The sequence below is a fragment of the Protopterus annectens genome, chromosome 1.part1, assembly GCF_019279795.1.
Source record: "Protopterus annectens isolate FY-2018-M chromosome 1.part1, PAN1.0, whole genome shotgun sequence".
Lineage (NCBI taxonomy): Eukaryota > Metazoa > Chordata > Ceratodontiformes > Protopteridae > Protopterus > Protopterus annectens.
In genome coordinates this window covers 1692065896-1692081283 of record NC_056726.1, presented here as the reverse complement: position 1 = coordinate 1692081283, position 15388 = coordinate 1692065896, and positions in this window count along the sequence as shown.

Below are 15388 nucleotides of genomic sequence, written 5' to 3'. Positions count from 1 at the left end.
GGAGAAATATTCATGAAGATCCTGTGGAACATAATAAAGATGTTAAATGGATAGAAGAAGTAAAAGAAAGAATAAGAAGTTCAACTGTACAGGATATGAAATGGGATGAAGTAATGGCCAGAGAGATTGAAACAAAGTTAAGAAAAAGCCTCTAATTATAAAACCCCAGTCCTAGATACACTTTCTAACTTCTGGCTAAAATTATTAACATCTTTTCATGAACACTTAGCCATGAGTAAGAACTGTTTATATGCACACCCCGAACAGACACCAGCCTGGCTAACAACAAGAAAAATAATGCTCCTACTTAAGAGAGAACCTGAAAGCTACCCTAAAACTGTAGACCAATAACTTGCCTTCTGATAACGTATAAACTATACACTGGATTTGATGCCAACAAAGTTTACACTCATTTAGAAGAAAAGTCAGTTATGGCAATAGAACAAAAGGGTAATAAAAAGTCATCTGGCACAAAGAGTAATTTATTGTTAAATAAAGTCATAGTGGAGAACTATAAAAAGGGGAAGAATCTAAGTATGGCATGGATTGACTAAATAAAGCATTTGACAGTATCCCACATTCATGGATAAAAGTGTGCTTACAAATGTGTAAGAAACACCCTACACTGATAAACTGCATCGCAGTGACCATGAAACAGTGGCAAAACACTTTGCAGTTAAGCCATGATAAAGGACAAATTATTATTCCAGGGATGAAAATCCAAGCGGGATATTCCAGGGTGACTCTCTGTCATCACTGCTCCTTTACCTTGCCTGTAACCCATTAAGCTGTCTGCTTAACAGATTAGGTCATGGCTATAATTTGGCTCTCAGAAAACAACAAAGTGTAAAGACTTCTCATCTTTTCTTTGTCAGTGATTTAAAACTGTATAGCTCATCAGATGAGGAACGGAAAACAACTCTGCAAGTAGTCAAAACTTTTTCAGATGGTATAAGAATGTCCTTTGGTCTTGATAAATGTGCAAAAGCAACCGTTAAAGCAGGAAAGTTGCAGAACCAAGAAACCATCAGTTTGGGACAAGAATGTGATATAAAAGAACTGGAGTAAGGGAAAGTGTATATATATTTGGGAATTGATGAAGGATCAACAGTAAAACATAAATAAATGCAAATAAAACTCAGAAAATGAGACAATTAATTTTGAAAACAGTGTTGGCATCTAGGAATAAAGTTCAGGCTATGAACCAATTTGCTCTTCCTGTCCTAACTTACAGTTTTGGAGTGACTGATTGGTCCCAAAAGGTGTTGGATAGATTAGACAGGAAAACAAAAAGGATGCTTCATGCTCATCAAATGATTTATAAAAATCTGCATACTAAGATTATATATTCCCCATTCCGAACGAGGTATGGGCCCTCTCAAAACTGATTACATGTATAGATCTGCAATCATGGGACTGCATAAATATCTACTGACCTCACAAGACCCAAATAGTGAAAATTTTGAAACATAAGGAGACTAAATCTAAGATATCTTCCCTGCTTAGACTAGCAGAAACATATCGGCAGCAAGAAGGAATGGAAATCAAACCAGAAGTAGATAAAAATCAGGCAGCATCTGAATGTGCCAAAAAGCAAAAAAAGAATATAAAGTGAAGGATCAGATGAGAAGGCAAGAAATGTGGAAAATGTATAAATATAGTTGCAGGTATAGAAAACTCCTGGAACAACCTCATGTTGATCAGGATCAAATGCAGGAATGGTTAAGGAGAGGAAAATTCAAACCAAAAGATGAAAGGTTAATATCGGTGGTCCAAGATAGTGGACTACATACATGTTGGTTTACAAAGTCCATTGAATAAGTGGGAGAAACAGAAAATGTAGGTTTTGTAAAACAGAACTGGAAACAGTTGCAAACCTCGTTGCTGGTTGTGACATACTAATGATAGAAGGAGTATATATTGAAGGGCATAATAATATGGCACAACTGTTGCACTGGGGATTGGCAAACATTATAATATTGAAGTAGCTGAAAAACACTGGAAACATGATCCACAAAGCATCATAGAAAATGATGGTCTACATCACATGGAATCACCCATTACCAACAGTTCAAAAGACTGATGTGAGAAAAATAGATATAGTGGTCCATGAAAAGAAGACAAAAGGAGTATTTTTTAATTGAAATTGCTATATCCGGTGACTACAATGTCTTGTGTACAGCAAAAAATGTGGAAGAAAGATACCCAGACAGTTCTAATAACAGTAGAAGCAACGGGTCTTACAAAAATAATCTGCAGTCGTATTCAGATGTGTTAACAATACAAATTGCAGAAGAAGTCATTATTGGGCACATTGCGGGTGCTGTGAAGAGCACTTCTGGCTGACATCAAAGATTGAAACAATACTAATTTCGTGAACTTTAATCATACTTTGACTTAGAGTGTGGTCATTTCCCATCATGGTATTAAAAACTCAAAAGATTTGGAGAAATTAAAAAAAAATAAGGAAGAGAACTGATACTGTGATCCAGACTGACAAATCCTTAATAAATGCCTGAAAAGTCTGTATAAATAGAAAAGTTGTGATAAGCACTATTTAAAATTAGTGTTACCAGGAAAATTGAATGAGGAAGAAGAGGTAAAAGGTTTTGAAGTGACATCATTTTGAATTTGGGCACAATCACAAACAAGTTTAATCAAGGAAGATCCAAAACTGGTATTTTCTTTCACTGAAATAAAAACATCCTTGAATAAAACCTTTTTGTCACCTGTGAATGGGGGAACTGCTTGTATCAGTCTTTAGCACATGTGATAAAGGACAGGAAGAAACAAAAGAGTCTGGCCAGGAGGGTAAGGAATTAACCCCTGGAAAGGAAGAATTTCCTCCAATTGCCATTTGAAACCTTGATTAATATTCTTCAGAATCTATTTGTCTGAAATCAACTGTTGTTAAGAGAAAAGTGGAGATTTAGACTTTCTGGAAGAAATAAAGGGGCCAACAGGGTGGGATGGGGGTTCTTAATGTGTGAAGATATACTGGATTATAAAATTGAGATCAGATAGACCTCCTGGTTTGAATGGTAAAGTGCCAATTAGACCCTTTTTGAAGATGAGAAAATTAAAGATTTAGATGCATTTATGCATTTGTACATATGTGCATATTTTATGTGTTTATTTATGCATGTGCATGTATATATATATATATATATATATATATATATATATATATATATATATAAAGTTATATTAGTGTATTTTTTATGTGTATATCTTCACACATTAAGATATGTATATACACATATATTCTTATTTATATATTTTTGTTATTCATCTCATGTACAGGGTGATTATATTCTGACATCACCATCATTCTAGTATAGATAGGTTTTTAATAGTAATTTTAAGTATAGTTTTTTATATATGGTTTACTGCATATTTTATGGTTTTGAGAATTTATTTTTGTTTGTTTTTTGGTGGTATATAATGTGTTTTTAAATATTTAATTATGTAATTATGTAATTAAGTTTAGACATGTTGTGTTTTCCCGCCTTGTTGGGCTTTTAAGCATTTAATGTGTCTTTGTTACTCAGGTCTGATGAAGCTTATGCCGAAAGCGCTTACCTGATGTGCACTTAATAAATTTCTTTCTTCAGTTTTATACATTCGTGGATTTTATTACCATCTTGCCTGACTGCATTACTGATTTTGTTGGACTATTGGAATATTTGGACTACTGCATTCATTTTTGATAGCATATTTATGCTATCTGTGTGCTCCTTCATTGTTTTGCTCTCGCTAGTTGTTACTTTTTACTTTTGGACTTGGATTTTGGCTTTAGTAGCGAGAGCATTAACTCTGCGTGAGTTTACTTGTTTATCAAATGAGGAAGTTTGTTCACATTTAATAATACAAGAGCTTTAGTTAAATAAAATGATTCATTAAATAAAGCTTGTAGAAAGTTATTAATACCATTCCAAAATGGTTTAATTTTAACACAGTCAAAGAAAATGTGGTTCCAATCTGCATTGTCTGCTTGCTCACATCTCCAACATATTCCTTTTATGGAAGAAATAATTTTACTGATTCTATCTGGGGATAAGAATGCTCTGTACAAGCATTTCTGATTAAAAACTTTCCAGTATTGTATAAATGATGTATATTTTATTGATAATAAGATATTTAATATCTTCAGTTAACTGTATTGAGTGGCCTTTTGTTATATATTTCCAATATGAGATTTTGGGTGTTGTTTTATAGTTTATCAATATTTTGTAAAATTTTGAAATACTGTTTCCCATGTCAATATCATTATACATGATTTCTTATATGCATTTCCTAAATTTAGGTATTCCTTTAAATAAATAATTGTTAATTATTCTACTTAAATCTTGTGAATATGACAAACTATTCTGTAAAGTTAGCCAGTCCTGCTGTGGAATTTTGTATGTTGTTTTTATTACTTGCATATCTCAAACATTTAGTTCTTTGATACATTGGAGCCAACAAACACATCCTTTTTATGCCCAAGAATTAATAATTTCTCTATATATTTTATGTGGAAAGTTCTTTGTGACTATAAATGGTGTTTAAAGGTCAAACCAGATTTTTAAATCTATATTTGCATTAATAATATTCCTAAATGAGTCACTGTAATAATGAATCATACAAGTCTTAGTGGGTTTAGTTATGTTATACTGCATACTAATACATCATATGTGCTATGGCAAATTGTTTTTATCTGTTATTTGATTTTTTTTTTCTAACTCAAATTCATTTATTGATATTACAGTTAGAAATTCTTTCCAGTTTGCAGAATAATTTGGACTGATCCAATCTGAGATTCTTTTACATATTGATGCTTTTATATATGCTTCTATATCAGGAAAGTTTAATCCTCCCTGTTTCCCTGGTCTTATATGATGGAGTAAAGCCATTCTCTTTCTTTTGGGAAGCCATAAAAATTTTATTAGGCATGAATTTATTTCTTTAAGTATATTTCTTTCTGGTAACAGTTGTGTATATATATATATATATATATATATATATATATATATATATATATATATATATATATTTCCCTATCAGAAGCCTGAAACACTATAAGCCTGAAAATCAAAATCCTGAAAACTAAAGCCTGAAAATTCAAAATCCCGAAAACCCAAAATCCTGAAACTCAAAATCCTGAAAACACAAATAATGCTAATATGTCACTATAAAGACACTAATATCTACCAACTGACCCTGACCCTAACCCTAACCCTAAGGTCCGTCACTATCGCACACTCACCTGACCCGCACCCTAACCCTAAATCACTTAAACCGCCCCTAACCCCAATATTTGTCACTATTGCATACATGCCTAACCTGCGCCCTAACCCTAACTCACTTAAACCGCCCCTAACCCTAACATAAAACCAACCGCACACTTAGCTAAACCCAACGCATGACCTAACACCACAGGGCTAACAATAGCAAAGCCACAATGATGTCAGTATGTCCATTTTGTGTTTTCAGGATTTTGAGTTTCAGGATTTTGGGCTTTCGGGATTTTGAATTTTCAGGCTTTAGTTTTCAGGATTTTGATTTTCAGGCTTATAGTGTTTCAGGCTTCTGATAGGGAACCATATATATATATATATATATATATGTATATATATATATATATATATATATATATATATATATATATATATATATATACCATTTTTATTAACTGTAGTCTATCTTCAAATGTTAATATTATTTTGTTTCATTTTTCCCACAGCGATTATAATTGTATTAATTATATTATTGTAGTTTTTTGAGACTAATTCATTATTATCCTTTCATAACTCAATTCCTAGATATTTTAAGGTAGATTCTTATTTTCCTATGATGTGATCCCCCTTAGTCTGCAGTTCTTTTTTTATTTAAAAATAGAAATTTTGATTTTGATTTATTGAAATGGAGTCATGAAGTCATGTGAAATTTTTCAATTAATATAACTAATTCTTCTAATGTCTCTTTTTTATTAGATAATGTTAGTAATATGCCATCAGCAAATAGCATTACTACAGAAAGGTATTGTTCATAAACATCTATTCATTTGATTTTTATATTGTTATGAATTGAATCTGCCAATATTTTAATAGCCACAGCAAATAGAATCGGTGACATGGAACATCCTTGTTTGGTTCCTTTTGTTATATGTATAGATTCAGAGATGACAGCTTGACATACGTTAAATTATTTGTATATATATTCTTTAGGAGATGAGCAATGGATGCAGAAAATTCAAATAGCATTAGGATTTTGAATAAATAGTCCCAGTTTAGGGAATAAAAAGCTTTCTCTATAGCTAAGCCAATTATGAGTGTTTATTTTCTTTATTAACATAAGCTATAAGAGAAATTATCATTGTAATATTGTCATGTGTGTGTTTATGATATATAAATCCACTTTTATCATTATTTATCGTTTTGAATAGTAGTATTTTCATTCTGTTTGTTAATATTGTCATAAATATCTTATAGTCATTATTTAATAGTGATATAGATCTATATGAGGTACAGAGGTTTGGGGCTTTGTTTTCCTTTAGGATTGGTGTGATTAAGGAATATCTCTAAGATGGTGGTATTAAAGCTTGTGACTGAATTTCTAATATAATTTTATGGAAGAGGGATAGTATCTTTGAAGGAAAAAGTTTCTATATTTGCATAAGTGTGCCATATATATCAGGAGCTTTATTATTTTTACGCTTTTTTATGGTATCTGTAATTTCTTTGTAGGATATGGGTGGTTGCAGATCTAATTTTAATTTTTCTGGTATTTTTTTTTTACATTAGAACATTTTTCATCTAGAGTTAATTGATTGATATGTATATTTCCTTTTTGGAAATGTTCCATATAGTGATTTCTATAGACATCAAGAATGTCCCCTATATCCAAGACATTTTTCCCTTTCTTTGCATGGAAGATACTTTTAACTATGATTCTTGTGGAAAAATTATGTAGATATTTGGGAGAAGTGGCCAAGTTATTAATTTTTAGCTTTTCTAAAGCTAAACTAGTGTTATGTGTTAGAATTTTATTGTATTAACTGTTTAATACTTCTACTTGCTTTTTCATCTCCAAATGATTTTGATTTTCTTCAGATTTTACTGACAAAAGTTTGGATTGTAGATCTAATAATTCAAAATCCCATTCTATGATTTTTTTATACCAAGTTAGGGTTTTACCATATATGTAAGCTTTTAATGAGTCCCATATCATTATTTTATTTATCTCTGTGGTGTAATTATTATCTAAGAAGAACTGTAATTCAGATCATAACTCTTTAATTTTAGTTATATATGCTGGAATTCTAGAGTTAAAGATTAATGGTTTGTACCCATTTTGAAGTTTTAGTATTAATGAATTGTGGTCTGAAAAGGGGCAGGGAGTGATTGAGAAATTAATGATTTTAGAGTGTAAGTCATGGGCAGCAAATATTTTATCTATTCTAGTTTGTGTATCAAATCTGTGATCTTGATAGGAAAATAACATAGATTCTTCTTCTTTAAATTGGAAAGATGAAATCATTCTACCCACTTGTTTAAATCTTTTGATACAGCAGTTGTACGCAGCTGTCTTTTATTTATAGTATCAGAAATATCAAATATACAGTTAAAATTTCCTCCTAATATTAAGTTGCATTTATAATTATTGAAAATGAAATCCAAGTGTTTTTTAACAGTTCCTTCTCCTATGCCTGGGAACCAGTATAGACTGGCAAGGGTCCATATTCTGTTATGATATTTAACTATTACTAATGCCATAAGGCATTCTTTATCTTCATACTTATAAATGATTTCTGGGTTAATCACATTTGTTTTCCATAAAATTGTTACCCCTTTTGTCTTTGTCTTATAAGTGGATTGCATCAATATCATATATTCCTTAGGATTCCATTTGTAATTGCCATTTGTTTTGAAATGATTTTCTTGAAGGACGACAATTTGTGCTTTGTTCAATTTTAAATATTTCAGTAGATTTGATCACTTGCTAGGATTGTTTAAGCCATTAGTATTTTAAAGATAACAAAATTAAATCCATCTTAGGTTATTTAGACTATGTATTTTTTGTTTTATTGTGACTATTAAACATTTTCTTCTGATAACTATAAAGTATATGTTTGAGCTTTTAAAGGAAACTATCAGTTTTATATTTTGAGTGTTTACCAATAAAGTAATGTTTTTGTCAGGCATACTAAAAATTCAGAGACACTTTTTAATCATCTCTGCAAGAGAGGGACCACAAACTAAATCTCTATTCAAAAGAGAATTTAAAATCGCATGTTAACATCATCAGGGAGGTTCTGAGAATGCAGACATGCAAACCTCCTCAAAACAGTGCTAGTAACCAAAGCCCTTGAATATGTATCAACAGAGTCATACATACACTGTATACAATGACTAGTGACTTGAACAGTAGAAGAAATCAAATTATTTAAAACCAATTTTCCTCTCAAGAAGAAACTGCAGATAAAATATTCTTCATACTTTCACAATTAATCAGTGCAAACTATAACATATGAGCCTGTCAATTCAAAATTATGAAAATTAAAGTTGCAGAAGCATATACATTTTCCCCATAATTAACAATAATCTTTCCATCCTTTTCAGAAATTGTAAGATTGGAATTAACTAAGTGTTTAGCAGCAGAAGGATTAAGTAAAGCTGCTGAACCAGGTTTGGGAAGAATGTATAAAAATGTAAAAGACCAAAGAACTTTATTCGTCTTATCTTTCTACTTAGGGACAAATGGCTGAATGTCAGGGAAAACTGTAGGCAGTAACACTCACATCAAGCTAACAGAACAGAGGAATAGGTGCTGGTTCTGGAAATTCCTTCAGTAACATCTCATGGTATTGTCTTAGGGACTGAGAAATCTCAGTGTTCTCCCACTGAAAACACTGACACATTCTAGAAATAATCTTAAAAAATGAGACCCCTCCCCCCGTATAGAGAGTCATAATCTAAGCTCTCCTCTGAGTATGAATCAGAAATTTGAGGAGAAAACCCTGTAGATGCCTATCTAGATTCAGAATGTTGAATCACTTCAGGAAAGGAGACATCCATCTTTCTTTTACCAGAAACTACTTTACAAGAAGGATCAATAGACTGAATTAAACCCTAAACCATCCCCAATAAACTACTCATATCTAATGAAATTTGAGGAGGAGTACATACACACTTTGTTTTCTGTTTCTTTTTGACAGGTAAAATCAGACCAGCAGTATTATGAATGGCAGTAACAACTTTCCCACGGATGGGTACAAGACTCTGACAAAACAGGGAAGCCTTCTCTGTTCCCTATTTCAGGACCGACAAGAGTGGCTTCCCCTTGCCCACTTAGGTGACCCCAACAGCCACAGTGGATGTGGCTAATCCTTGGTCCATAGTGCCTATAGGTGTTGCAAACCGAGGTAAAAGATGAGTGGCCTGAGGTCAACTATTCACAACAACAGAATCACCAACCTGTGGCTGAAGCAAATTGCCAACCTGCTATGATGGCAAAGGCTGTTTGCTTAACATTTTATTTTAGTGGTTGGAACAAAGACCAACCATAGAACCGACACATTGTTCCATGCTCAAACTGAAAATGATGCCTCTTTTCTGGAGAAAACAAGCAGCAAATGACAAAAAAAGTTTTCAAAAAACTCACGTGGTTCACAAACACAGTAAAAAGTAGTAAAACACACTTTAAAACTCTTTTTCAGCCCCACAATGTAAAATAAATACAAGTTCTCCACAAAATGGTTTTCAGTTACTGTAAACGACTTTTAAATTGTCAGGAAAAAAAGAGCTCTTCCATTTAAAAGTACAGTACAATCTCTTGACAGTCCATTAAAACACAAGCTCCTAGTTTCCTAAAGAGAAAAGTATCAGTAATAAACAGAATTATTAAGTTTTTTTTTCACCAAAGGAAACGTATCTTCCTAGCAAAGGAAGAGCACAAGCCAACCGCCAATCCTTAAAAGCCTCAGATGAGTACATTTTTTGGTGGCAGTAAAAATCTGACGTGCTTGTCAGCCAGTCCTGTGTTTTAGTTAGCTCAGCTTGAGCTGCCTGACAGTCTGGGTGGGTGGAAGGTGCCTTGAAGCTATGGAACCTGGATGGCTGGCTGTTTTATAATCTATATAGCTAAAGCTACTGTAGCAATGGTCAATATGATGAATGTTGTGCCATATTTATGGGTTAAAGTGGTCAAGCATTTTATATTACAAATGAGAGTAAACCATCCTGAGAATATTGCAAAAAATGATGGCAAAATGAAAAGATAAAAGAAGTAAACATGAATGCAATAGTGTATTGAGAATAAGACATAAAAGAGAAGAAATAGATTGATGATATATATAAAGTTATTTTTCATGTAAGTGGTCCATGTGGGAGGCTAGGTATAAAACATTGAACAGTAAGAGATGGAAAATGAAGAACATCTTTAAGAATATAAAGCTTTGATCGTAAAGAAAGCATGGGGATGAATGTATATAAAGGCATTTATTTCTAGGTTTATTATTTGTAGGTTGTTATATCTATTTATTGTACAGACTTGTAAATAACTGTAGATAAAGTAACCGTACTCTTTTCTCTAAATGTTGTGAGATAATTTACACCCACCTGAACTTACAGTAATGTAGGTAGATGGGACATTAGTTTAGTGTCTTATTTGAATGACATCACACTCTGTAATCCAGCAGCCATTATGATGCACTGCAATGTCAGGACTGGAAAATTAATTCAAGTAGCTGGTTCATAGGTTCATAGGTGTACACTGGACTAATGGCCACTAGGACCCTTATAAGCCTAGCTGTGAAACCCAAATATGACCTACAAATTTGATCTATATAGAGGTGATTTACTGATTGCTTCTGTCCTTCAGACACATAGATGCCAGGCCAGAGGTGAATTTCTAATTACCCATCCATTAGTTCAACTTGCACTTAAATTGAAATAGAGCAGAACTCTTCTTTACATGAACAGGGAGCCGGTTCCAGAGAATAGGAAACATATCTGTCTATTTTAGCATGACCTATTTATGTTACAAGCAAAACTTAGTTCTTTCAATCTAGTACTTCTGATGCTGTCTGTTTTGTGGATGTGCAAAAGGTTCATTACAACAGGATTCAGGGATGTCTTTTTTGCCAGACAAAGAAAACTGCTCAGAAGTCTGTATGATACTGAGAAAAGAGACAGGGCTTTTTAGATGATTAGCATAGGACATTGCATTCACCCCCTGTATTATTTTCATTAGGAACCTTTGGGGACATTCTAGTTGTTCCAAGTGCTTGATCAAGTACACACCGAAGGGGGAATTATACTCTATAATGAGACAGATGAGGGCTGAGTACTGTGGTATGGGGACCTTTCTGGACCCAGGTGGCATGCCCTTGTTTATAAGTTGAGCAAAATAGAAGGATTTTCTTACTGCCTTGGACACATGTTAGTCAAAAGCCAGTTTACTATCTGCATGATTTCCCAGATCCCTGATTAGTGAATCAGCTTCGAATGGCATTTTATTGCTGGCATGGATACCCGGGGTGGCCAGCTTCACAAAAGGTAGTATAACACATTTTTTGGTGCTGAGTTGTAAGCCATGGCATTGGTATCAAGTGTTTGTCTGTGTTAGACCTTCCTGAAGGGTGTTCTCATCTTGGAGGGATTCAATGACTGCTCCCAGTTTGCAATTATCTGTGAACATGGTTAGGCGGGGGCTTTTCTCATTGGCTTTGACATCCAAGAAGTAGATGCCAAAGAAGAGTGGGGCTAGCACAGAGCCCTGGTGGACTCCACTAGTGACCAGCCTCTTATGAAGGAGGTCTAACCAATTCTAACCTCTTTGATTCTATCAGTGACCCAGCTAGTCATTCAGTGTATTATAAAGGGGGTTATACCTAGTTCCATATGTTTGTTGACAATGCCTGGGTGGGGTATTGTATCAAATGCCTTAACCAGATCTAGGTAGACAGTATGCACTATTTTCCCCTCATTCATTGCTATAATGATCTTTTCAATGAAGTCCACCACATTCAGTAAGCATGACTTTCCTTTGACAAAGCCAAACTGGGATAGATACAGTGCCTGGAGGTCTACTATGTCCTTGTTGATAATTTCCATTATAATTCTTGCCACTGCCTTGCAAATAAGACAAGACACACTAATGAGTCTTTAGTTTCAAGGATCTGTTGTAGGTTCTCCATTATGAAGGGGATGACCATTGCAGTCCTCCACTCGTGACATAAAGCCTGTTTTAGGACTGTATTTAAATAATGACTCCAGGGATTTTAATAAGTCATGGTTTAGACTGATCAGGAGGCATCCTGTGATGTTATTGGGGCCCACTGAGAACACGTTCGCAGCTTTAGCAGGCCCAGCCAGTATATGCTCCCTAGTTATAGGTGGAGGGGTTATGTTTGATGGTAGTTTTGCAGGGATAGTTATAGGTTAGAAGGGGTAAAGCTGGAACTGAATTTGTCCCACTAAGAGGTTTACTATATTGCCAGGCTGGATGAATGTGGCACCATTAACCCGAAGTTCAGCAAATTGCTGTTTACTGACCTTGTGGTCTCTGACATAGCTGAAGAAGGCTTTATGATTTTCTCTCATCTGGAAGGCTATCGTAACCTCAAAGTTTGCTTTTGCCTGACCTAATTAGCTTTCTTCTTTGCACATTTAGTTTGATGAAAGATTTTTTTCTCTTTGTGGGAATTACCTTTCCTGATTTTCCCCATATTTTTTTCTTTTGTTTTTATATCCTGTTTAATTTGGGATCCCAACAGGCCATTTTGTTTCTGTGGCTAGTCCTGAGCTCTTTTATGATAGGAACAGCAGCCTCTGTGTAGCCATTGACATGGTTGTACAGAGTTTCTGACAGCAATTCATCATACACTGCTGTGCTCTCAGGGTTTGTAGGGGGATTGAATTTTAACAACCCATTATTTAATGAAAGATATTTTGCCTTGGAATAGTTCCTAACTGTTATACCTCTCAACCATACCAAATTCCTCGCTACTTACCATTTATGGGGTTGAAATAAGAGGGTGTCATGAATTCCTAAGTGGCCCCTTTAAATCCTGATTTTGTTTCACTTTCATTATTATGTACATGATGATGTGATCTTGCATCACCAGCATATACCGTGATATCATCAACCTGCATCAGTAGCAGCTAGAAGATCGAAGCAGCATTAAACCTGCTGCAAACATGAAAGCTCCCTTTCCAAAATGCAGATCTTCCCAGGACTGACCAGAGCCAATACCAGCAGAAAAAAATAGTAGCAAATTGCCTCATCACTTGTGACAAGCAAGCAACTTGCAATTTAAATTACCACATAACCATTGCCGCAACCACAATACTGGCATTAATTTGGGAAGCCGCAATATTCTAATTACAGAAATCGATACTAGGACTGCATTTCAGCAATATCGCATAGTAAGCCACCATTTGAGAGTTTGCAGTCAGAAAATGGCAAAGTAGTCTACTACTAGCTCATCCGACATGCTAATAAAAACTTCACAAAGGAAAGAAATAAGGACACACCCACAAGTCATTCGATATATACAGTCAAACAGGAATGAATGACAGGATAGCACAGATGAACTTCTTTAGCAGGTGCAGTATTAATTTATTCTGATTTATCAGCAATATAAAATAGTCAGGTCACCTGTGGGAGAACACCTACGATAAATGGGTATTATCCGGTTGAAAAAAAAGTTTTTGTTCAACAACCAAAGCTCCAAAGGCGGTGGTGTTTCCATATTCATAAAGGATGCACACATCTCCAGACTGGTAGCCCAACATAATGCATCAGAGATACTTCAGGTGCAGCTAACATGAGTAAGACAGCAATTCAGGTTTTAGCCTGCTGTAGGTCCCTTACCAATCCCAAGACTCACACTCCACGTTCCTAAGTACCCTGGAGAATATAACGGTCCAACCTAACACTCTCATACTGGCGACTTCAACTACCCCTCCATTGACTGGAAAAACTACTCATGTACCAATAGACTTGCCCAACGTTTCCTGAAATTCATTAATTACAATGCCCTGGACCAGCTCGTTCTTAACCCAGTAGAGGTAGCAACAACCTTGACCTGGTTATTGCTAACATGGGTGACCATTGCTCTCCACCAATAGTCAACTCCTCCCTGGTTAGATCTGACCACAAACTAATCACCTTGAAAATCCACACCCCTCCCACCCACTGCAAAGGTAACCACCATGAAAAACTTATCTGAAGCTAACTTTGGGCAACTAAAAACAGAGGTGGCTAACTTCACGGCACCCATGCAAATGGAGAATAATTGCATGACCACTGAATCTAATGGGTATGGATCTCACCATACGCAATAGAACCAAGACGCTCTCCTCCAAAAAAAGGAAGCCAATCTGGTGGTCTCCTGCCATAAACAAACTCTACAACAGAAGGAGGAAACTAATGTAGAATAAGGTGAAGTCACAAGACTGGAAAAACTCCCTTATCAGCCTCAACAAAAAGTTGAGATCCCTCGTCAAATCCTCTAAAGCTAGCTATGAAAACAGAATTGCAGCAGATAGTAAAGACAACCACAAGGCCTTCTATAGTTATATAAAGAATCTCCATGGCAATACCCAGATTTGCTCTGAGCTACTGTACAATGGTACCTCCTATACCGAGCCAACAGATATTGCCAATATACTGGCCGACAGATTCATTGTCAGCTTTACCCCTCCCCCCAAAGAATGAATCACAATACCAGTAGATTGTCAGGAACCCAGTATTACTGCTGCACAGATTAAAACAGCACTGGCCAAAGTCAAGAATACAACTTCTATGGGACCTGACAATATCCCCGGCTGTGTTCTACATGAACTACAGAGTGAACTGGAACCTCACCTGCGTGTCCTGTTCAATCACAGCCTCACCTTAGGATTTGTCCCTACTGAATGGTGCACTGCTACAGTCATCCATCTCCACAAAGGAGGAGTGACTACAGACCCTGGGTACTATTGACGCATTAGCCTGACGAGTCTAATATTCAAAGGTATGGAATGGATCATCATGGACCTAATAAACAAGGATACAGGGAATCTCCAAACTCTGGATCACACACAGTTTGGTTTTGTAAAGGGTAGATCATGCCTGCTCAACTTGGTCAACTTCTTTGAGTCAGTCACCAGAGCTGTGGAGGAAGACAAGGTGGTTCATACAGCCTACCTTGATCTGGCCAAGGCCTTTGATACCATTCTCCACTCAGGAATCATAGAAAAACTCACTAAGCTAGGCATCAACCCCTATATCACTAGTTGAGTTGCAAACTGGCTCACAGATAAAACCCACAGTGTGAAAGTAGCTGACTCCAAGTCAGTCTGCTGGCCTGTCATGAGTGGAGTCCCACAGGGTTTGGTCCTGGGTCCTCTCTTGTTTG